This window comes from Protopterus annectens, chromosome 11.part0 (assembly GCF_019279795.1).
Source record: "Protopterus annectens isolate FY-2018-M chromosome 11.part0, PAN1.0, whole genome shotgun sequence".
NCBI lineage: Eukaryota > Metazoa > Chordata > Ceratodontiformes > Protopteridae > Protopterus > Protopterus annectens.
The window spans coordinates 50,055,260-50,080,218 of NC_056745.1; the positions used below are offsets into that span (position 1 = coordinate 50,055,260).

The 24,959-nt window shown below is 43.8% G+C and overlaps 1 protein-coding gene across 1 annotated transcript in view; it reads left to right on the forward strand.

The window, feature by feature from the left end:
* ADAMTS20 (ADAM metallopeptidase with thrombospondin type 1 motif 20) overlaps positions 1–24,959 on the forward strand; it is a 3,636,702-nt gene that overhangs the window by 1,640,580 nt on the left and 1,971,163 nt on the right. The gene's annotated exons all lie outside the window — the stretch shown is intronic.

Here is a 24,959-nt window from a genome sequence, read left to right on the forward strand (position 1 = left end):
TCAATGACTTCTACTGAGGTTCCTGCTACTTTACTTGAATCGGCCTCAGCAATTTTACCTACAACAGTGGTTACTAGTGACTTATCAGACACCATCCCTTTGGATGTCTCTACCCCAGCACGTGGTGCTGCTAGGCCTCCTGCAGCCATGTCTATTAAGGCCTTTGCCAGGGCTAAAGCAGCCAAATCTACTAAATCAGTGCCTGTTAAACCCCCTTCAACCAGGCCCACTTCTAGTTCACAAATGCTTACTCTGGCAGAAGATTTAATATCCTTAATTAGGAGATCTCAGTCTCACCCAGACAGGGCCTCTCAGCCCCCAGAAAAGAGACCTAGAGCAGAGCCCCCCGAGCCTGTGTCCTCTGATGATTCTGCGGATGACTCAGATATTACAGACCAGCCAGAGGCTCCTTTCTCCAATTATGAAGACTCAGATGCTGAAGAATCCATTCCAGCTGCTTCTCCACCAGAAGAATTCTCCTTTGGGGAAACCTTACATGCCATGCGAGAACAATTCCAATGGCAGGAACAGGATTTCTCAGATTCCAGAAAAAGACTTAGGACTTTTCTGCACCTACCACAACACAGGCCCTTAGCTATACCTCCTGTCCTCTCTGTTGTGGACGATGCATTTAATGATGTCTGCACTGCACCAGATTCATTACCTCCAGCCCCTGCCAAACCAGATAGATTTTACAGGGTACCAGACACTCATCATCACCTATACAAGGCCCCACTTGCAGACCCCGAAACTATATCCCAGGGTCCTAAGGCAGTAGCCTCGACCACAGCAAAAAACCCTATTCCTTCTGAAAGGGAAGCCAGGTCTTTAGACAGATGGGGCAAAAAAGTTTACACCTCAGCTACTCTCTCAGCTGGAGCTTTAAACTGTCAGTTTCACATGATTCAATACCAAGAGTTTATGCTTGATCAGTTAACTAAAAAACTATCCTCTGATGACTCTATAGATAAGAAATATGTATTAGAAATGGTAAATAACATACAACAGGTTAGTAACCATTCCTTAAAATGTGGCTATGATGCACTGGAGGCTTCATTTAGATCAGCCATGACTGGCACAGTGATAAGACGACATGCATGGCTGAAGGAACAGGTCATGTTAAAGCTAAGTTATTAGATGCTCCTATGGATAAGGCCAGTTTGTTTGGTACACCTGCCCAGCAGGTAATGAAGAAAATGGAAGAAAAGGCAAAATCTGTACAAACGGTTAAAGATTTCTTGCAGGTTCAACCCCCAAGGTTTAGCAGGAACTGGCCTGCCAAAAATTGGTCCTTTCCTGACTCCACAAGATCCCAAAGGGGCAGGAATAGACGTTCCAGAGGCAGAAATCAATCTAGAGGGGGTGCCTACAGAGGACGACAGTGGCATGGTAATAACAGAGGCACAGGCACAGCCACTACCACTACAACAGCACAATCACAGTGACTTGATCCTAACTCCGCCTACCAGGGAACAAATAGCAGCACCATTAGGCGGAAAATTAACCTTATTTTCGAAGAACTGGCACTATATCACAAAAGACAAGTGGATTTTGCAAACCATAGACCAAGGTTATCGGTTCCACTTCCACACTTTACCAGTCAAAAGAGGAATGCCAAATCTGCCTCCAAATAAAAAAACAGAAGCTCTACAGCAGATAATGCAATTAACAAAGATGAGAGCTGTGGAGAGAGTACCAATAACAGAACAAGGCAAAGGATTCTGCTCCAGACTATTCCTAGTTCCAAGAAAGGAAAAAGGTTGGAGACCTATTCTAGACCTGTCCACTTTAAACACATACATCATTGTCCCAAAATTCAAAATGCTGACCCTACAGCAACTTCTTCCCATGCTGGGCAAGGAGTGTTGGCTGGTAACTCTAGATCTCAAGGAGGCATACCTGCACGTCCCCATTCGACCAATTTGCAGAAGATACCTCAGATTTCTTGCAGGATCAGAGCACTATCAATTCTCAGCATTGCCCTTTGGCTTATCTACTGCGCCCAGAGTATTCACGAAATGCCTGGCATCAGTAATCGCCCACTGCAGACTACAGGGAATCCAAATTTATCTATACCTGGACGACTGCCTGCTACAAGGGGACAACAAAAGCAAGCTGACAACAGATTTACAAAGGGTCATTTACTTGCTACAAGGACTGGGATACACAGTCAATTTACAAAAGTCAAGGCTGATACCATCCCAAACAAGGACATTCTTGGGCGCAGAATTGGACACAGTAAAACAAATGGCATTCCTAACTACAGAAAAACAAAAAGAACTCCCTCTTTACTTCTTGGCACTAACAAAACAGAACAAGCTAACAGCAAGAAAAGTTCTGCAGGCCTTGGGCTTCATGGCATCATGCATAATCTTGGTTCCACATGCCAGACTGCATATGAGAAAACTACAGTGGTACCTAAAGAATTTATGGTCCCAACACAGGCACAGCCTAGAAGCAGAAATTCCACTAATCCCATGCCTAAAACAGGAGTTCCTATGGTGGGCTCAAGCATGCCAGTCAAACCCAGGCCTACCCTTTCACAACTATCAAGCAAGCCAAACCATCACAACAGACGCCTCAGACCTAGGATGGGGGGCTCACATGCTGGACAAATGCATACAAGGATTATGGACGCAGGACCAGCTTCACCTGCACATCAACCTAAAAGAAATGCTGGCAGTAAAACTGGCAATCCAAAATTCAGACCATTTCTCAAAGAAGGCCATTTGATGATAAGGACAGACAACACCACAGTCATGTGGTACATCAACAAACAGGGAGGCACTCATTCATACCCCCTATGCAGAATGACTTTGGACCTTTGGAATCTGGCACTCAGCTACAACATCCAGTTACAGGCAATATTTGTACCGGAAAGGAGAATACTCTAGCAGACATGTTAAGCAGAACCACCTCGGATGCTCACGAATGGATGCTACACCCGACATCTTCAAGACCATCTCAAAGAAATGGGGAATGCCACAGATAGATCTATTCGCTTCCCTCTCAATCACCAGCTCAAGAAATTCTGCACAAGGACATTCCATCCACTTGCATGGAAAGTGGATTCGCTCTCCTTCAGCTGGAAAGGCCTGACAGCATATGCATTCCCACCTCTTCCCTTGATACACAAGGTACTACTAAAAATCAAGGAGGAACGTCCAAGGATAATCCTGATAGCTCCGAACTGGCCAAGACAACACTGGTACCCATTGCTGAGGAGCATGTCTCGGGGCAAAATGTGGTCAATACCCCTGATGCCTTTGATGTTAACTCAGGACAACTACAGCATCATGCATCCAAATCTAAAAACGTTGCAACTGACTGCATGGAACATCACATAGCAGCAACTAATCCAGATCTTTCCCAAAGGGTTAAAGACATTATCCTTAAAGCCCGCAGACCTTCAACAAGAAGGAACTATGCAGGAAAATGGAAAAGGTTTGTCATTTGGAGTGCTGAAAGAGGAAAAGATGTGTCGAATATAGATATTGCTAACATTCTGGAGTACTTGGCAGAGCTTTTACATACAGGCCTGTCCTATTCCTCCATCAAGATACATGCATCAGCTATTTCAGCAGAATACAGCTTTGATCCACCTGTCTTTTCACATCCTCTACTCAGGCAGTTCCTCAGAGGGATCAAGAATGTAAAACCTCCTAGGAAACCACCATTGCCAGCTTGGGATCTGAACTTTGTGCTAGAAAAGTTGACACTGCACCTTTGAACCAGCAGCAACAGCAGACTTACAGCATCTATCATGGAAAACTGCTTTCCTACTGGCAATAACCTCAGCAAGGAGGGTTTCTGAACTTCAGGCCCTAATGGCAGTACAACCCTTCCTAATCTTCCACCAAGATAGAGTGTCCATGAGGACTAATCCTACATTTATGCCTAAGGTGGTATCCAGAGTGTCTTTAAACCAGGCAATCCACCTACCTACCTTCTTCCCCAACCCACAAAACAGAGGGAAAGAATGCTGCATACCTTGGATGTACATAGACAGCTACGCTACTACCTGGACAGAACAAAAGTAACAGAAAACTGACCAGCTTTTGTAGCCTATGCAACAGGAAGGGAAGGAAAAGCAATTTCCAAACAGACAATCTCCAAATGGATAGGAAATTGCATACGATTCTGTTACTCATTCCATGGAAAACCAATTCCACAGAACATAAGGCCTCATTCTACAAGGGCAACAGCCACTACCACAGCCTTCTTACGAGGAGTGGCAACCAAGGACATTATTGAGGCGGCTACTTGGACCTCCGTGCATACATTTGCCAAGCATTATAATCTACCTCTGTATTCCAGATCCCGAGCAGGGTTTGCCACTGCTGTACTGCAAGGGATCCTAACCACACCATAATCTATTCTTCCTACTTTCCTACTTGGCTATGGTATTCTACCCAGTTGTTATGACTGCAGATGCATCCATGAAGGACATAGTACAGTTTTGTACCTACCATAAATGTAGATGTCCGAACTGGATAGCATCTGCAGTCAGGATTACCCTCCCTCCTTCCCCTCTGTGGTACTCCTAGGCTATTTACCCTCCTAATAGCTAGCTGGTGGGGGGAGTCTCTTATGGTGTATTTGTTTGTATATATGTACATACATGCTTATTTTTTGTGTTTGCCTTCTATCTTTTGGAAACATTGACATTTACCCAAAATTTAGCCTTCAAAGAGGGCAACTGGCATCTGGGGCAAGAAACACTGAGGAAAATGGCGTCGGCTGATGCCTTTATACCCGAAGACCAGCAGAGATGACGTCGGGTGAAGTGCGACATCAGCCGAAGCCGGACCCGGACTTTGGAATCCGGCCGACCGAAGGGCTGCCCGACGACAGGACAACCCAGTTGTTATGACTGCAGATGCTATCCAGTTCGGACATCTACATTTATGGTAGGTACAAAACTGTACTTTCTCCCCCCCCCGGTTGCTACGGTGACAATGGACGCCTCCTTGATCGGGTGGGGGTGCATTTTCAGGGCAGGACAGTCCAGGGCACATGGCAACCTTTCGAGTGCCACCTGCACATAAAAGATCTGGAGATGAGAGCAGTACTTTTAGCGTTGCAAGCCCTTCAGGACTCTCTTCCCATCGGGACTATTGCAGTTCAGATGGATAATATGTCCGTAGTGTGGTACATCAACAAGTAGGGCGGAACCAAGTCCTATCCCTTATGTCGAGAAACACTCAGACTTTGGCAGTGGGCGATCTCCTCTCAGCGGTTTCTGATAGCAACGCATATCCTGGGGAAGTCCAACGTCATAGCGGACAGGCTGAGCAGAGCCATTCTCATGCAGCACGAGTGGTTTCTCAAGCAGTCAGTAGTGGAAAAAATTTTCCGAAAATGGGGTCAGCCTTGCTGCGATCTTTTCGCAACACCTCAGAACAGCTAGTGCCACGAATTTTTCACTCTCTTCCCGGCCACCCCCCCCCCAGAGACGCTCTAGTCCATGATTGGCCCCGGGGTCTTCTGTACGCTTTTCCCCCCTTTCCATTAATCACTCAGTTGATTCAGAAAGCTACCGCATCGAGAACAACAATGATCCTCATTGCCCCGTACTGGCCTTGACAAATCTGGTTTCTGTTCCTGCATCGTTACCTCTTGGAGCAGCCCTGGCATCTGGACTCAGTTCCAGATATCTTGACCCATCAGTCGGGCAAGCTGCACCAATCCCTCCTCTCTCTCAACCTCACAGCTTGGTTGCTCCACTTCCAACCTTAGCCAGGCTTCCCTTTATTTCCCATGCGGTGCGTGACATCATTTTAGCTTCCCACAAATCTTCTACCAGGAGGATTTATGCCAGCAAATGGAAACGTTTTTCCTTCTGGGCAGAATCTAGGAACATGGACATTTTCACTGAATCTATCCAATCAGTCCTGGATTTTTTGGCCGAACTTTTTCAATCAGGATCTTCTTCGTCCACTATCAGAGTCCAGTTAGCGGCCATTTCAAATTTTCATGTTGGCCTTTCAGACTCCTCTGTTATGTCCCATAAGCTTTGTAAATCCTTCCTTAAAGGTATCTTTTTACTTAAGCCCCCCAGTCAGAGATCCCCCACCGCAGTGGGATTTGAATCTAGTTTTAACCTCATTGATTCTCCCTCCCTTTGAACCTGCGGCTTCCTGTTCCTTGAAGTTACTTTCATGGAAAGCTTTATTTCTAGTGGCCATAACCTCTGCGAAGAGAGTCTCAGAACTTCATGCCCTTTGCGTTCGTCCTCCTTATCTGGTTTTCCATAATGATAGAGTGTCCCTCAGAACTAACCCATCTTTTTTACTTAAGATATCTTCTGAGGCAAACCTAAACCAGTCTATCGATCTCCCAGTTTTCTTCCCTAATTACTCCAACAGAGCGGAACAAAAGTTGCATTTTTTGGATGTTCACCATCAACTCCGTTACTACCTGGATAGAACCAAGCAAGTTAGGAAATCTGAGCAGCTCTTCCTGTCTTATGCTGAAGGGAAGAAAGGCCTTCCAGTTTCCAAAGTAACCCTTTCTAGATGGTTGGCCTCTGTCATTACTTTCATTTATGAACTAAGGCATCAAGAACTTCCTTCAAGACCTAGAGCCCACTCAACTAGAGCCTTAGCTGTGTCAATAGCCTTTCAGGATAGGTTGCCTTTAGATTCCATTTGTGCGGCAGCCACATGGGCCTCTCCCCATACTTTTATTTCTCATTACAAATTGGACGTGGCCTCCAGAAACCTAGCTAACTTTGGTTCCACCGTCCTCAAGAGTCTGTTCCAATGAGCCACCCAGGATTGAGGTGCTAGGGATGCGGTCCCATCCAGCAAGAATGAAGGCAAGATTGACAACTTAACATTGAGAAGTTATGTACCTGCCATAACGTTCCATGTTAGTTGTCTTCTTCTCGCCTTCTTTCTTGTGTCCCGTCCTCCAATCCCCTAGCCTGGACAGACTGATAGATTCTTACCAGTGTGGTCTCCCGTGGTTACCTTTTTCTTAGTATTCCTCTTTCTCCTTTGTTCTGAGGACAGAACTGCTATGGTGTTAGCTATCAAACGAGATCTGGGTAGTTAGCGCCTAGCATTGTGGGATATAGGGGAGCCATGAGCCGGTAAAAATAGCTCTTGAGCTTTAGTTTATGCCGAGTCGGAGCCGAGGATCGGCTCCGAACCCATCCAGCAAGAAAGAAGGCGAGAAGAAGACAACTAACATGGAACGTTATAGTAGGTACATAACTTCTCATTCTTTACCAATCTTACATCCAAATATGCAATTTCACTTACTCATACAGTGTGGGTGAAACTTAAAAATTGGGTAGAATTGTTAATATACACTAAGAATTCATTAATCATCCCTTGCGGGCCAACCCAAAACACGAAAATGTCATCCAAAAACTAATATAAAGTCTACAATATTTATAAAAGACTAATTCTATTAAGAACTTATTTATTTATTTATTTCAGTTTGATTACTGGGGGAGTCCACTGGGCTAGAAAGTGCCCATTTTCAGTGGAGGCCCGGGGAGAAAAGCTCCATAAGCAATATGACACAATAGAGGTTACATAATGTTGAAGGAATAGTTACAATTTTAACATTTATACAGTAAGAAAAGCAAATGCATAAAAATATACTTCTGAAACACAGTTGAAGATAGTAGAGAGCACAATTTACAGGAGTTTTCATTCAGGGCAGCAGCCCGGGGAGAAAAGCTCCATAAGCAATATGATACAATAAAGGTTACATAATGTTGAAGGTAAAGTTACAATTATAAAATTCATACAGTAAGAAAAGCAGATGCATAAAAAAATATACTTTTAAAACAGTTAAAGATAGTAGAGAAACATAATTTACAGGAGTTTTCATTGAGGGCAGCAGGATTCAACTGTCTGTACTACAAGGCTCTGAGGTTACATGCTATTTACAATATTTGCACACTTGGTGTCAAGAGAGACATTTCTCAAACAGAGTGTAGCTTAGGTTTGTTTTAGGAGAATAGAAAAATATTTGTTTGAGGGAGCATGGAGAAAGGAGTATAGAGAGCTCAAAGGAGAAAATTTCCTAGAATTTATGTAGGGTGAGAGCAGGGACATTTCCATTTAGAAGACAGTTAAGAGAAAAGTTTGGACTTGGAGTCAGAGTTTGGTATGGTCCTAAGTAAAGGAGGTAGGGAGTTCCATTTTTTGCCTAGAGAGAAAGAGAGAAGGAGCTGGCCTGCAGGATGTTTGGGTTTGTGGATAGAGATTAAATTTTGGTGTTCAGATCTCAGAGATCTATTTGGGATATATGGGGGAAGGATGTTTGTTAAGGCTGGGCATTTATCTGGGTAGAATATTAATTTGTGAGCGGAAGTTAGTTGGAGATAATCTAGGTGGTTAGAGAGTTCTAGCCAGTTTAGAGATTGTAGGGAAAGGCAGTGGTGAGTAGAGTTTTTAGATTTAGTTGCAAATTTAGAGATCTTATTATAGCAATTTTCAAGTTTGGATGTGTTAGAGGAAGACAGGTTAGTTAGTAGAGGGGCTCCATATAGTAAAAAAGGTAGAACGTAGGTAGTTGCTAAGGTGTGCCTGGAGGAATTGGAGAGAAAGCGGTGATTCCTATAAAGCATACCTAACTTTTGGTGGGTTTTCTTTATGTTTTGTTGTATGTGGATATCGATTTTAAGGTGTTCGTCTATTGTAATGCCGAGGAGTTTTGCAGAAGGGACCACTACTATAGCAGAGTTGGTTTGGCTTAGGACTTTGAAGGCATTTTTGTCAAAAGAGAAAGCCCTGGAGGGGGGGGGGAAGAAGTATTTTAGATTTATTGGAGTTGAGAGAGAGATGGTTTTGGTGCATCCAGTTCTCAGTAGTAGAGAAAGCTATTTGGATTTTAGTTAGAAGTTCAGGAAGGTTAGAGGCAGTACAGACTAAGGTGGGGTCATCAGCGTATTGGATAACTGTTGTGTCAGGAATGACAGAGTGAAGGTTATTTATAAAAATGTTGAAAAGCAAGGGACCAAGGATGGACCCTTGTGGAACGCCGGTGGGAGTTGGTAAGAAGGAGGAGGTAGAGTTCTTCCATCTGACGGCTTGAGATCTGTCAGATAGGTAACTGGAGAACCAGGAAAGGGTATCTTGGGAGAGATGAAGGTTAGACAGATGAAAGAGAAGGTGTTTGTGGGAGATGGTATCGAAAGCTTTAGAGAGATCTAGGAGTACTGTGAATACTAGTAGTCCAGAATCACGGGCTCGATTTACAGTTTCTAAGAAGGATAGTAAGGCAGTAATGGTGCTGTGGCCGGGGTGGAAACCGTGTTGGGTGGGTGTTAGGAGATGATTCTGAGTTAAGTAAGGCATAAGTTGGTAGTGGACACATTTTTCTAGAATTTTTGATATTGGTGAAAGTAGGGCAGTGGGGCAGAAATTGGAGATATTGGTGTTTTTGCCTCCTTTGTGAAGAGGTAGAATGTAGGCTGAATGCCAGTGTTTGGTACATAAGACTCTTTTAAGGATCTGTTAATTAGAATGGAGATTGGGAGAGCAATACCTTCAGCAGCACATTTGAGGAAGGAGGAAGGTAAATTGTCAGGGGCATTGGAGCATGGCTTTAGTCTGGATAGGAGCCTTTTTATAAAAGTGGTTGAAACAGGTTTGAGCTGGAAATTGAGTGGACAGTTACTAGGAGTGTTAGGTGTTGGGGAAGCGGAATTGGATGGATTATTATTTGGGAAAGATTTGGTTAGCAAAGCTATGGATTCTGTAAAGAGTGTTGAATTGAGAGCTTAGTTCTCCAACTTTTTCTCCAACTGGAACATGACTATGTTTGCATACAGGGCCCTACAAGGTGAGCCCATAGCAATCCCCTTTGTCTGAAGGAAGTATTCTTTATTGAAAAATATAAAATTATTCCTTAGTACCAGGTTTAAAAGTTGTTCATAAACATTTATTTTTGGTTGACAAATTCCTCTCTCATGTAAGTACTCACAAAATCATTCCACACCTAGATCATGTGGCATCACTTTATATAGGTCTTTAACGTCCAAGGTTATAAAAATCCCTGCTTCATTGAATTCCAGCCGGTTAATCCTCTCCAAAAAATCCCATGAGTATTTACATAAGGAATTTTCATTAGCTAACAAGGGATGTGATAGTGTTCAATCTCGCCGTTTGTTCTTACACATGGGTTCGGAGCCGATCCTCGGCTCCGTGTCGGCCGCTTGCAAGCTCTGCATCGAGAAGAAGCTCGAGACAACCTAATACCCACAATCCCCCTCTGCCTTTACCTCAGATCTAGTTTGCCGCTGCTGCGTTCGCATCACTGGGATCGAGCTCGAACAACTTCAGATAAGAAATAACTTTTATTATTGTTATTTTTGAGAAAAAAATTATTCTAAAAGTACTATTTGGTGACATAGTGTATGTGTGTGTGATAAGGTAGAAATACTCGGTACCGTTAAGTTTAATTAAACTTGTTAGAGTTTTTCGGCCTTCCACCCTTACTTGAATTTGACAACCGGACTGACTTATATATCGGATTCGACATATTGACTGGATTTGTCTCTACTGGACTTGACCTTTTTTCTCTTACCTGTTTGTTCTTTAAGATGTCTGAGAAAATTAAATCAGGTTTTAAACGTTGCCAGTGTGGCCAAAAAATGTCAGTTACTGACAACCATAGTTCCTGTGTCTACTGCCTTGGCCCTCTCCACTTACAAGAGGACTGTTCAATTTGTCACTCTTTTAGTGGGAGGGTCATGACAGATAGGCGCAGGAAACTCATGGACAGGGGATTATTAAAATCATCCTTTCAGGAGGCTCTGGATGCTTCAGACCAGGCATCCAAATCCTCGAAGGAATCGAAGACGTCGGAGCCCAAGTCATCGGCTCCGAGCTCTTCGAGTAAAGTTAGATCACCGGTTCCACAGACTTCGGGCCGAGTGTTCAACTGTTGTCAGTTCGAGCCTCGAGTCTTGGAACCGGTGATGGAGCTCCCTCCCTCGACACTATTGAGGTCGGCTCCGTCTTCGGTTCCTTCGACCCGTTCTTCTTCTAAGCTCTCCGATGTCGATGTGGATCGTGTGGTGCAGAAGTTATTGGAGCATTCAGCCCTATCCAAGCTTATTTCGGTTTCCACCCAGTTGGTGTCGAAACTTGAAGGCCTTCCATTGTCTCCATCCATTCCTCCTCCGAGACCTGTCCAGTCTTTGGAGCCGGAAGAGGTTGATCTACTGATTGTGGAGCCCTCGGGTCCAGAACCGTCTTTTTCTCGGTCTGTTCCTCTCACCTCGACTCCGTCGGATCCGGTACCGGAGTCTGGGAGCCGACGATCTGTCCTTGGTTCCGGGGCCGAGAGTCGAACCGACGTTTCGGTTCCGACTCTCCTCCTCAGGGCCTCGGCGCGGATCGATTCGGCTCCGTCCTCGGGGTCGATGCCTTCGGTGCCTGTCTCGGGGATTCTTCCCATTTCTTCGGAACCGGGAGATTCTTCGACTCGGGACCCGGGGCCTTCGATCTCATGAGGAAGGTGTTGTCTACCCAGACAACCACATCAGTAGAAGCAACCTCTCCTCCCCATAAAGGACCGTTATCCTCCTCTGCACCCACGGCTACATCCAAGCATCGAGCACCGGTGTCTCAGCCACCCCTGGAGGGTGCCCCCTCTTCCTCGGAGGCTTCTTCGGATGCTCCCCACGAAGAAGTCCCTAGGAAAAGATTGTGTAAGAGGAGACACTTAGATTCTCCACAAGAATCTTTGACATCCGATACTGACTTGGATGAGTCAGAAGGGTCCCCTAAGTCACCTTCAGAAGATGTCTCTTTTCTGACATATTGGAGATCCTGAAACAGAGAGGTGACTGGCAGTCCCTTCCCCCTTCTGAGGATGAGTCAGTATTGCTGAAGGCATTTGGTGCTCGCCCTTCCTCCTCCTGGGTCACTCCGCCCTTCGATGAATTAATGGAACTTATTGCTCGAAGGGCGTGGGAGGCTCCTGACACAGTGGAACCAGTCCCTAGGAAGCCTAATAAGTATATCACTGCACCCCAGGACAAGACTTACTTGACAAAAGGAGTTCCAGTGGACGCTATGGTGGTGGCAGCGGCCACGAAAAAGGAGATGTCGGAATCTTCCTCATCTGTCCATCCCCCTAATAAAGATTCTAGGACTATGGACAGGTATGGGAAGCGCATTTTTAGTTCAGCGGCTTTTTCCATGCGATCCCTGAACTATTTGACCCACTTTACACGACTACAGAGGGATCTAGTCAAAGAGTTGGGAGATACCCTCCAGGGTACTACAGATGCTGCTGTCTCAGAGAAAGTGACAGCGCAACTTAATACCCTTACATCCATTGTGAACTCATCCATGAGGCTGATCTCTTACGCAGAAGGTTCGAGTAGGGCAGCGGCTTCAGCGATTGCTCTTCGCAGACAATCCTGGATGCGCTTATGTTCATTTATGAAGCCTTCAAGTCTTCCTTTACTAACGCCCCATTTGACGGTGCCACTCTTTTTTTGGCCCCAAAGTAAAGGAGACCCTTACCTGGTGTGAGCAGGAGGGAAAGACTCTGTCTGCTGTCGGAGTCCGTTTTTCCACCCCATCCAGACCGTACCCCAAAGGGCAACGTGGTGGAAAAATGTGGTTTCGAAAACCCCAAGGATCTTTCCCAGGCACACAGGGTGATGCCCCTTCTAGAGGCAGAGGAGGGGGCAGAGGTGGAAGACGCCGCCCTGGCGGCAGAGGGGGTCCGCAGAATCAAGGTGACAGGGATACACTCCCTGGTAAACCTTTCCAGCACTCCTGAGAGGAGGCCCGACTGTCCTGCTCTGGAGGCAGTCGGGGGTCGCTTAGCTTTATACCCTCAGGCCTGGCAAAACATAACTACAGACAAGTGGGTAAAAAGCGTGGTTACCAGAGGTTACAATATACCATTTCTATCCTATCCCATTCCAAAGAAAAGACTCCCAGATGTGCCGCCCCATCTGCGAGAGCCAGCAGCTATAGAAATTTCAAAGCTGCTAGAAAAAAAGAGTCATCCAACCAGTCCCAGCGGACCAAAGAGGATTCGGAATTTACTCAAGGTTCTTTTTAGTTCCAAAGAAAACAGGGGACTGGAGGCCCATTCTGGACCTAAGCGACCTCAATACCTTCGTCAAGAAAGAAAAGTTCCGAATGGTCACGCTTCAATCGATCCTTCCATTCTTACAGAAGGACGACTGGATGTGCTCAATAGATCTGAAGGATGCATACTACCACATCAAAATGGCCAGGGCATCCAGAGATCATTTGCGCTTCCGGCTGGGTGCCAGTCACTTTCAGTTTCGAGCCCTGCCCTTTGGTCTGACCTCAGCCCCCAGGGTCTTCACCAAATGCATGGCAGTGGTAGCGCCTCACTTGAGACGCCTAGGATTCCAGGTGTTTCCGTATCTGGACGACTGGCTCCTTTCTGCCACCACCCAGCATCAACTAGTACAGGCCAGAGACTACACTCTTCAACTGTGTATTCACCTCGGAATTTCCGTAATCTTCGGAAAATCCTTACTACAGCCATCACAGCATATCTTATTCATAGGAGCGGAATTAGATATACATCAGTTAATTCTAAGACTTCCTCCAGAAAGGATACTTTCACTTCAGACTCACATACGTCTTCTTCTTTTGTCCAGGAAATCCCCAGCAAAACTGGTACTGAAAGTTTTGGGACTCATGTCAGCTTCTCTTATTGCAATACCCTTGGGAAGACTGCACATGAGAGTCCTACAATGGCTACTGTTTGCACAATGGTCGTTCCAACAACTACCTCTGACACACGAGATTCTTATAACGAACACATGCAAATCACACCTAAACTGGTGGCTTCAGACTTGCAACCTTTCCAAGGGGAGACCATTTGTGCTACCCACGACAGCTACGGTGACCACGGACGCTTCCCTGATAGGGTGGGGGGGCATCTTTCAGGGACAGACAGTCCAAGGCGAATGGACCAATTTAGAGTACAATCTGCACATCAATGTTGTAGAGTTGAGGGCAGTGTTTCTAGCGTTGCAACACTTTGCTCCCCTTCTTCCTCTGGGAACTATTGCATTTCAGACGGACAACATGTCTGTAGTCTGGTACATAAACAAGCAAGGGGGAACCAAGTCCTATCAGCTATGCAGAGAGGCCATGAGAATCTGGCAATGGGCGGAGTCCACGGGTCGCTTTCTGATAGCAACGCACATCCCGGGGTCATCCAACGTCATAGCCGACAGGCTGAGCAGAGCAATACTGTTACCGCACGAGTGGTCCCTAAAACAGTCAATTGCGAAAAAGATTTTTCGCATGTGGGGCCAGCCTTCCTGCGATCTGTTTGCGTCTTCAATGAACGCCAAATGCAGGAGCTACTTTGCCCTATTACCCCCTCCAGGGGAAGTCCCCAGGGATGCACTGATTCACGATTGGCCCCCGGGTCTCCTGTACGCATTTCCTCCCTTCCCCCTGATCACAAAGTTTCTCCAGAAAGCCAACAACCTACACAGGACAATAATCCTCATTGCCCCATTCTGGTCTCGTCAAATTTGTTCCCCTTCCTCATGACACACTGCATTCGGGGACCCTGGATCCTGGACCCAGAGCCAGATCTATTGACTCACTCGTCAGGGGCTCCCCACCCCTCGCTCTTGTCCCTCCATCTAGCAGCTTGGCTGCTCCAATTCCCAACTTAGCCAGGTCTGATCTTCTTTCACCTGCAGTTCAGAATATATTAGTGGCTTCTCATAAAGCTTCCACTACTAAAACATATACTAGTAAATGGAAGCGCTTTGTATTCTGGGCAAATGCACAGCAAGTGGACCCTGTTATAGCTCCTTTGAATAAAATATTAGAGTTTTTAACAGAATTGTTCCATCAGGGTGCTTCTCCTGCCACGTTAAGAGTTCAATTGGCTGCCATTTCTAATTTCCATGTGGAAGAATGTGGGGCTCCTGTTATGGCCCACAGACTTTGTAAAGCCTTTTTAAAAGGGTCTTTTCATATTAGACCACCAATTAGATCTCCTGCGTCACCTTGGAGTCTAAACTTATTATTATCTAAGTTGATGCTGCCCCCCTTTGAACCAGCCTCCTCTTGCCCATTGAAATTTTTGTCGTGGAAGACTCTCTTTTTGGTAGCCATTACATCCGCTAGGCGAGTATCTGAACTTCAAGCTCTCTCCATTAAACACCCTTATTTGATCTTTCACTCCGACAGAGTTTCTCTTCGCACTAATTCATCCTTCCTTCCTAAAGTTTGTTCTATTAACAATATTAATCAGTCCATTGAATTTCCCACTTTCTTCAAGAATCACTCCAATAAAATGGAGTATATGTTACACAAATTAGATGTCCACAGACAGCTAAGGTTTTACTTGGATAGAACAAAAGATCACAGGAAATCTGATCAACTTTTGTAGCCTTTGCTGATAACAGAAAAGGAGTAGGTTACTAAAAGAACACTTTCTAAGTGGTTAACTGATTGTATCATCTATGTCTATGATTCTTCAGATCAAACTCTTTTGCACAAACCCAAAGGACATTCCACAAGGTCAGTGTCTACATCCCTGGCTCATGCAGCTCGCCTACCACTAGACGCTATTTCTGCGGCTGCTACTTGGTCTAAACCACATACATTCATTTCTCATTATAAGATAGACAAGGTTTCTAGGGACAGGGCAACCTTTGGTTCCACTGTGCTCAAGAACGTCCTTCCGTGAGTTCCTCAGGAACAAGGAGCTAGGGACGCTACCCATGTGTAAGAACAAACGGCGAGATTGAACACTATCACATATAGAAGTTATGTCCTTACCATAACGTTCCATGTGGAGTGTTCATCTCGCCTTTGTTCTTACATTCCCACCCTCCCACCCTTAGGAAGAACGTTCAGTTTGGTGCCTGGTCTGGGGCATTCTGCTTCTGCATTGCAGTTGTTGTATATATGGTGGACATGTATATATATATATATATATATATATGTATATATATAGACTCTTAGTTTCTGTGCATATGTGATATTGGCATGAGTGTTTCTCTCTCTGACTGCTGGTTTGCTTGCAAACTAGATCTGAGGTAAAGGCAGAGGGGGATTGTGGGTATTAGGTTGTCTCGAGCTTCTTCTCGATGCAGAGCTTGCAGCGACACGGAGCCGAGGATCGGCTCCGAACCCATGTGTAAGAACAAAGGCGAGATGAACACTCCACATGGAACGTTATGGTAAGGACATAACTTCTATTTTTAGTTTGATATCTAAAATTTTGCTAATGGGTAAGTTATAGAACCTCGCCCATCAACAATTGGTCTCATAGGGGGGGTCCTGTAAAGATTTATGTATTTTTTGGTAGTCCCAAAATTCATGGGGTCTTTGGGTACAATACTGTTAAGTTTAGTTCATCTATGGAAATGCATCCTTCAATAAACAAATCAGTGAGCTCATTATGAATTTGATTATATTCTCCATTTAGTTCATTAAGTGAGCTGTTCTCATATGTTCCACTCATCAATACATTTCTCATTCTCTGATTGTAATCCATAATATCCATAATCACAGCCCCTCCCCCTTTATCTGGTTTAATAACTCTGAGACCAGAGTTACATTTCAATTCCTGTAAACATTCAAATTCATAAACATTTAAATTATTGCCCCTTCCATTTCTTTTCAGATTCCTTAAATCAAATTCACATATCTAGCTGTTGAATAATTTATGAGATTCCAATTGATGAATGTAACTTATTGGTGGAGAATAATTAGAGGGATGTCTTTTACTATTTTTAAAAAGGAACTGTTGACTATGTGCCTTATCTTGAAAAAGTCTCTGAATGAACAGAGAAGAAAGTGCTTGATTTATTGCTGCTATTCAACTTATTTTATTAACTTATTTTATTATTTTTCCGCATATAAAGTGGTCTTTGAGTTAAAAGATTTGATTACCATACCAATTATATTTTTGAACTTCTGAGTCTCTTATTTTCTTTGCCAGTGGTTCTAAATATAACACAAATAACTTAAGGGGAAAGAGGACATGGTTGTCTAGTTGCTCTATTCAGGCATAATTTATCAGAGATGAACCCTCCCACTTTAATTTTTGACTCCAGTCCCTCATATATCCTTCTAATTAACCTTATTGTTGTATCAGGAAATGTAAATACTTCCATTGCCCTGCTTGTAAAATCCCAACCAAGTCTGCTAAATGCTTACTCTGCATCAAGACCCAACAATAACAGTAGTATATTACATTCTGCGTACCTCTGGATCATCATTGTTTTGTTAATGTTGTCAAATGTTTGCCTCCCTTCCACAAAACCACGTTCATCCATATCTGTCAATTTAAGCATCACCTTTGCCATTCTTTAGCCACTTTATAGTCATTGTTTAAAATTGAAGTGGGCCTAGATGAAGCTGGATCAGATGGGTCTTTACTGTCTTTAAATATTACAACCACTTTTATCCAAGATGTTAGTGCCTCCATTCCTTTTAAAATACTGCTAAACAAAACCTTCCAGATCTTTATCACTTTTTTCTCTGTCCAAATTTCCACTGGGATACCATCTATTCCTGGAGACTTTTCCTGCAGATTGTTTGTAGCTCACAGTTTTTATCTCTTCTCCTCCTATCTTAAGTGTTAGTTGTTGAGCTTAATCTACCTCTATATTTCCATTTGTGCTTTTTCCTGATTTCCCCTCCTCTCTGCTTTATACATATTTTCTTAAAATTTCTGAAATATGTCTAATACCACTATGTGATCTCTGGTTATTTTTCTTGTTGGAGGTTCTCTAAATTTGGCAACAACCACTGCTTTCTGTTGCTTAAGTCATTGGGCCAAAAGTTTTTGTGCTCTGGAGTTATTAAAAGAAACAGTTGCTTAACAGCAGTCTTTCTAAACCAATGCATATTACCCAAGTACTCCCTTATTTTCTATGTAGTACACTGTAGTTTAGCATTCTCTGGTTCTGTGAGAGTCTCCTTATTTTGTAACACTTTAACCTTTGTTAGCCTCTCTAAATTATTCTTATTGCTTCTTAAGCAGAACTATTTTTCTTTTATTTTACACTATTTGTAAACTCCAGTTTCATTTTATCCCACTCATAGCTGTAACTTCTGGAGTAATTTATATCTTCCCTAATAACTCCTAGATAATTTCCACTATCCATTCTTAAATTTCACTAATTTTTTAATAGGTAGGTGGGGAAGTGCCACTGTCTCATCTTTACTTCATTACCCTGCATTTTTATCTTAATAATTATTGGTACATGATCTGAAATAGTTATTGGATGTGTAGCAAAATTCTGAATTAAATAAACATGTTCCTGTGAAATTTAATTTCTGTCAAGTCTAGCCCAGTTGTACCTTGTGAAATAATATTTACGATGTTCTTCGTCTCACATTGCTGCAGTCATAACCTGTGGGTAGTCCGCTGTCCTCGGTCGGCCCGAATACCAAAGTGTTAGACTGGCGTCGGTCATGGTCGCCCAGAGCTGACGTCAGTACGCAGTAGTACTTAAGCGCATGACCGACGCCATATCCTCAGTCTTTCTTGCCGCGTGGTCCGAAGCAGAAGCAGCGTTTGCAAGTGCCGTTCGGCGTTCTGAAATTTTCAATTATCGAGTTTCAGACCGAAGACCAAGTTGGGCTAAGTACCCCGTTGGGGAAAATTTTTGTCTTTTCTTGCCTCAGTTAATCCGGATGTCAGAAAAAGTTAATAATTGTATTTCTTGTGGGAAACAGATACCTCATAGGGACTATCATTCTCTGTATTCCTTGCTTAGGGCCTGAACACAATGTTGTCGGTGTCGCTTTTGCGCTAGATTTAATAAGCGCACCATTAAACGAAGATTAGACTGTGCCAGGCTTGTTTTCGGTAAGCGGTGTAACTATAATATGCCGTCGGATCCTCCGACGCCGCTACCGCTAAAAACGAAGATAAATCTTTAAGGTCTAAACCGGATGAGTCGTCCGTTGCGGACGCCGGTTCTATGGAACCTTCGGTTGAATCTGTGGATCCGGCCGAGGTCTCAGCTGAATCCCAGGGGGAACCTTTATTTTTGCAGGAGTTGGCCTCTCAGGAGTTAGGCCAGGCCGAGGGTGCCTCTCAGGTATCTGTAGTTCCATCCTTACAAAAGGTTATTAGGCCTTCTACTTCAGTGGCTAAAGGCCATGCTAAGGCAAAACCTGGTCCTTCTGGTATTGGCCATAGCCCTAGTTCTTCAGCTTCTGTTCCTAAAAAACATATGTTGAAAATGACAGAGGATTTGATTACTTTGATCAGGGGTTCTATGCCCCCCCCAGAGAAGAGGCCTAGGGTGGAGACAGATTTAGAGGGAATGGAGCATTCTTCAGACTTCTCTGAGTCTTCAGCTGAGGATATTCAGGATTTCCCTCCTTATTCAGATTCGGATGCAGAGGATTCCTGTCCTTCTGCTTCTCCTCCAGAGGATTTTTCCTTTTCTGAAACTTTACATTCCATGAGGGAACATTTCAAGTGGGAAGGTCAGGATTTTTCAGATTCTCGAAAAAGGCTTAGGGAATTTTTGTTTTTGCCACAACATAGGCCCTTGGCTGTTCCCCCTGTCTTAGATGTTGTTCAGGATGTTTTTTCAGAAGCTTCACTTAATCCTGATTCCTTACCCCCTGCCCCTGTCAAGCCTGACAGATATTACAGAGTTCCAGAAGCACATAAATATTTGTATAAGAGTCCTAGAGCTGACCCGGAAACTATTATTCAAGGGCCGAAGGGTGTCAGGGCTTCTGTGGTTAAGAATCCAGTTCCTTTGGATAAAGATTCTAGAGCGTTGGATAGGTGGGGGGAAAAAGTGTACACCTCTTCTACGTTGGCTATGAGGGCTTTAAATTGCCAGTTTCATATGCTGAAGTATCAGAACTTTTTGTTAGGCCAATTGAAATCTAAGGTGGATGCTTTATCCGAGGGTATAGAGTGTAAGGAATTGCAGGAGTTGGTTCATGCATCAGATCAAGTTGGAAAACATTCTCTACAGTGTGGTTTCGATGCCCTTCAGGCTTCATCTAGGGTGGCTGCTACTGGTTCAGTTATTCATAGACATGCTTGGCTTAAGGATCAAAATTTGTCAGAGCATGTTAAAGCTCGGATTTTGGATGCTCCTCTTCAATCAGAAGTTCTTTTTGGTTCTCCTGTGGAGTCAGTTTTGAAAAAGATGGAAGATAAGGCTAAGTCTATGCAGACGGTCAAGGAATTTTTGCAGGTGCAGCCCCCTACGTTTAGCAGGAATTGGCCTGCTAGAGGATGGTCCTACCCTACTTCAGATTATCAGTCTAAAGGCAGGTCTAGACGTGGTAGAGGCAGGGCTCACGCTCAGGGTTCTTTCAGACCTAGGACTTGGAGTTCTCCTGCACAGTCTTCTGGTGAGGGCAGGGGTCAGCCTTTTCGTAAACAGACCCAATGACCTGTATTTTCAGCTGCCAGATCCTTCTTTTCTGGCAGCTCCTCTAGGAGGAAAGTTGGCACTTTTCAAGCAAAACTGGCATTTGGTCACCCAGGACAAATGGGTGCTGGAAATAATAAATCGAGGCTACAAGTTTTATTTTCACACTTTTCCTCCTTTCAAAGGCATGCCAGATGTGCTTCCACAGCAAAGGCTGGAGGCTCAGAAGCAAATTTCCTTGCTTATTCAGATGGGGGCCATTCAGGTGGTACCTCCGTCAGAAGTAGGCCTAGGTTTTTACTCCCGTCTCTTCCTAGTGCCAAAGAAAGGAAACACTTGGAGGCCAATTCTGGATTTGTCCATTCTCAATACCTACCTAGACATTCCAAAGTTCAAGATGTTAACATTACAACAACTTCTACCTATGCTAGGCAAAGATCATTGGATGGTAACCCTGGATCTCAAAGAGGCCTATCTTCACATTCCCATCAGGCCCAGCTGCAGGAGATTCCTGCGATTTCGGGCTGGTACTTCTCATTATCAGTTCTCTGCATTGCCCTTTGGTTTATCTACTGTGCCCAGGGTGTTCACAAAAGTTCTGGCTCCTGTAATAGCTTTCTTCAGGCAAAGGGGAATTCAAATTTATCCTTATCTGGACGATTGCCTGATTCTTGTTCAAGACAAAGACAAGTTACTTCAACATCTACAGTATGTAATGGCAATTTTAAGGTGCCTGGGGTATTCTGTGAACGAAATAAAGTCCAGTCTAGTGCCCTCTCAGGACATGTGCTTTCTGGGTGTGAGACTGAATACAGCTTCTCAGATGGCTTTTCTGACCCCAGACAAACAAAGAACTCTTCACCTATATTTCCAGCAGTTATCAGTACTGTCCAGGCTGACTGCAAGGACAGTCCTACAAGCCTTGGGGTTCATGGCATCTTGCATTCTAGTACTTCCCAATGCCAAACTGCATATGAGGAAGCTACAATGGTATCTCAAAAGTGTATGGACTCAACACTGCCACGATTTGGACACTGTCATTCGGATAATACCTTGCATCCAGAAGGAATTCTTGTGGTGGGCTCAGGAATGTCACCTAAACAAGGGACTCTCTGTGACCCGACCAGAGGCGAGTCAGATTATAACAACGGATGCCTCAGACTTGGCTTGGGGAGCACACTTCAATGGGAAATGGATTCAAGACACGTGGCCTCCCAGACTACAACATTTGCACATCAACATGAAGGAGATGTTAGCAGTCCAATTTGCCCTGATGGCCTTCAAGGACCTACTTCAACCAGGACAGGTGTTGATTCGAACAGACAACACAACAGTCATGTGGTACATCAACAAGCAGGGGGGAACCCATTCTTACCCTCTTTGCAGGCAAGCAATGATATTGTGGGAGACTGCTCTGAGTTTGCACATCAATCTTCACACGGTTTCTGACAGGAGCACAGAACTCCATAGCAGATGAATCGAGCAGACAAATTGTGGATCCCCACGAGTGGAAATTGATCCTCACGTATTCCAACAGTTGACAGTGGCTTGGGGAACTCCAGACATAGATCTGTTCGCTTCTCCACTAAATTTCCAACTGCCAAAATTTTGCACAAAGATGTTTCACCCAAAAGCTTGGAAAGTGGATGCTCTATCTTTCAGTTGGAACAACCTTCACGCCTATGCTTTCCTCCTCTGCCTCTCCTTCCTAAGGTACTCTTGAAAGTCAGGCGGGACAAGCCTTGCATGATTCTAATAGCACCAGATTGGCCACGCCAGCACTGGTATCCTCTGCTGAGGAGTTTAATTCAGGAGCCTCCTTGGCCTTTGCCACCGATTCCTCACTTGTTGTCCCAGTCAAGCAATCATTTTCTCAATGTCAGGGTACAGTCCCTGCATCTAACAGCCTGGCGTATTCTGTTTTAGACCCTGGGGGGTCTCAGCTTCCTCAACAGGTTTTAAATGTCATTTTGGAAGCCAGACGGCCTAGTACTAGAAAAGTTTATGCTGATAAATGGAGGAGATTTTTTCTTTGGAGCACAGCAAAGAGCTTTGATGTCTCAGTGCCTAATTTGAGTTTTACACTACAGTACCTTACTGAATTACTAGACAAGGGTTTGTCTTTTTCCTCCGTGAAAGTTCATGCTGCAGCCATTTCTGCTCACTATGATTGTGACCCTCCTTTATTTTCTCACCCTTTGTTTAAACAATTTCTTAGAGGGGCAAAAAATATAAGACCCCCACGTAGAGCTCCTACTCCTTCCTGGGATCTCAATTTTGTGTTGGAGAAGCTTACTTTACCTCCTTTTGAACCTACAGCTACGTCTGAGTTGAAGTTTTTGTCTTGGAAGACTGCTTTTTTGTTGGCCATTACTTCTGCTAGGAGGGTATCTGAATTGCAGGCACTCATGGCAGTTGAACCCTTCCTGATATTCCATAAGGATAGGGTGTCTTTGCGTACTAACCCTACTTTTATGCCTAAAGTGATTTCTAATGTGGCCTTAAACCAGTCTATTCATTTGCCTACTTTTTATGCTGATCCCCAAAATAAAGGGGAAAAAGTCTTGCATTCTTTGGATATTCACAGGCAGTTACGCTATTATTTGAGCAGAACTAAAGAGTTCAGGCAGACTCAACAGTTATTTATTTCTTTTGCTTTGGGTTCACAAGGGAAAGCTGTTTCAAAGCAAACTATTTCTAAGTGGATTGGCCATTGTATTGCTTTTTGTTATTCTCATCATGGAAAGAATGTTCCTGCTGGGATCAGACCTCATTCCACTAGGGCTACTGCCACATCTACTGCCTTTTTGATGGGCTAGCTACTAAGGATATTTTGGAGGCAGCTACTTGGAGTTCAGTGCACACTTTTACTAAACATTACCATCTCCCTCTTTATTCCAAGTCTAGGGCTGGGTTTGCCACTGCAGTTTTACAGGGCATGTTAGCAGCTCCTAATGCTTTTTAGTTTGCCAGCCTCCCTTTACCTTTGCTTTGGGATTCTACCCACAGGTTATGACTGCAGCAATGTGAGACGAAGAACATAGTACAGTTTTGTACCTACCATAAATGTAGATGTTCGAGGATCCACATTGCTGCAGTCCAATTTCCCTCCCTCCTACCCCTCTATAGTTTGGGGTTGCTGTGTTTCTTTTGGGATAATTATTATTTTCTCTATGGTGGTTGTTGGGTATTTACTATTTTGGCTATGGCCTTTCCTTTTTAGGCCTTCTGACATCTGGGGCAAGAAAGACTGAGGATATGGCGTCGGTCATGCGCTTAAGTACTACTGCGTACTGACGTCAGCTCTGGGTGACCATGACCGACGCCAGTCTAACACTTTGGTATTCGGGCCGACCGAGGACAGCGGACTACCCACAGGTTATGACTGCAGCAATGTGGATCCTCGAACATCTACATTTATGGTAGGTACAAAACTGTACTTTTTTTTAGAGTTCCTACCACTGAATTCACATCTTTCATACCAAATATTTTCGTAAATTTCATCAGAAATCTACCCTCTTTTGTTATATTTCCTTTCTAGGCTCCTCGGGTACATCCCAGTGTTGCTAATTACATTCCATTCCCAACCTATAAGTAATATTCCCTGCTGAAAGCCAATTATTTCTCTCAAAAAATTTTAAGCTTCAAAATATCTGTTTTAAGTGGAATATAAATAAGTGCCAGTGCAATCTTCATCCCTTGCCAGTAGCCCCCTACTACTAGAAATCAGCCATTATTTTTTCCCTCCTCTATCACCACTGGAGCTCCACTATCAATTAATATAAATAGTCCTCTTTTTCTTTGCCCCTGACATTCTGCAGAATATCCATCATGAAATCCTTTCTTTATCAAATTTACATGCTCATTCCTTTCCAAATGTGTCTCCTATAGCATAGCTATTTGTGCTCTGCAATTCTTAATATAATTAACTACTCTTTTTTTTTTTCTGTACCTGAGAGACCATTCACATTCCGGGATAATATGGAAAGTGTCGCCATTGTGGTATGAAGTCCTTATTCCCACCTGTTATTTATGGCAGCTTTTTTAAATGTCTATTTCCAGTTTTTGTGATACATGTACCATTTAATCTTTGGCAGGTGAATCCTTTATACATTTTTTTTGTATCATCAACATTGGAACGTGTCATATTTTGCAAGACTTTTTGTTTTAATAAAAGCCCTCAAACAAACAAAAAAGCAAACACTTCCATAACCTATTAACTTAATACAAACATGTGTAACTATGTACATCTTCAAATAAGTAACTTTAACTCTCCTTATAGGAGTATTTATGCCAGATAGATAGCTGCTAATACAGACCCTAATTAACCTGAAATTGAGGTTATCCATGCAGTGATGTGTGCTATTGACTGTGCTTCTACTTATACCAATTAGTGTCTTCTTTTTTATCTTTATTCCCCCTCCCAGATGTGAAAACTAATTGCATATTTTCAGAAATCATTAACTTTTAGATTTGAAGATACCAGCGTTGTCTTTTATCGCCTATTATCAGCTTGCCTCCATGGAAAAGTAACAGAAAAAAGAAAAATGCACTCCTCTGTTGCAGCCTGAAAACAAGCTGAAACATTTTT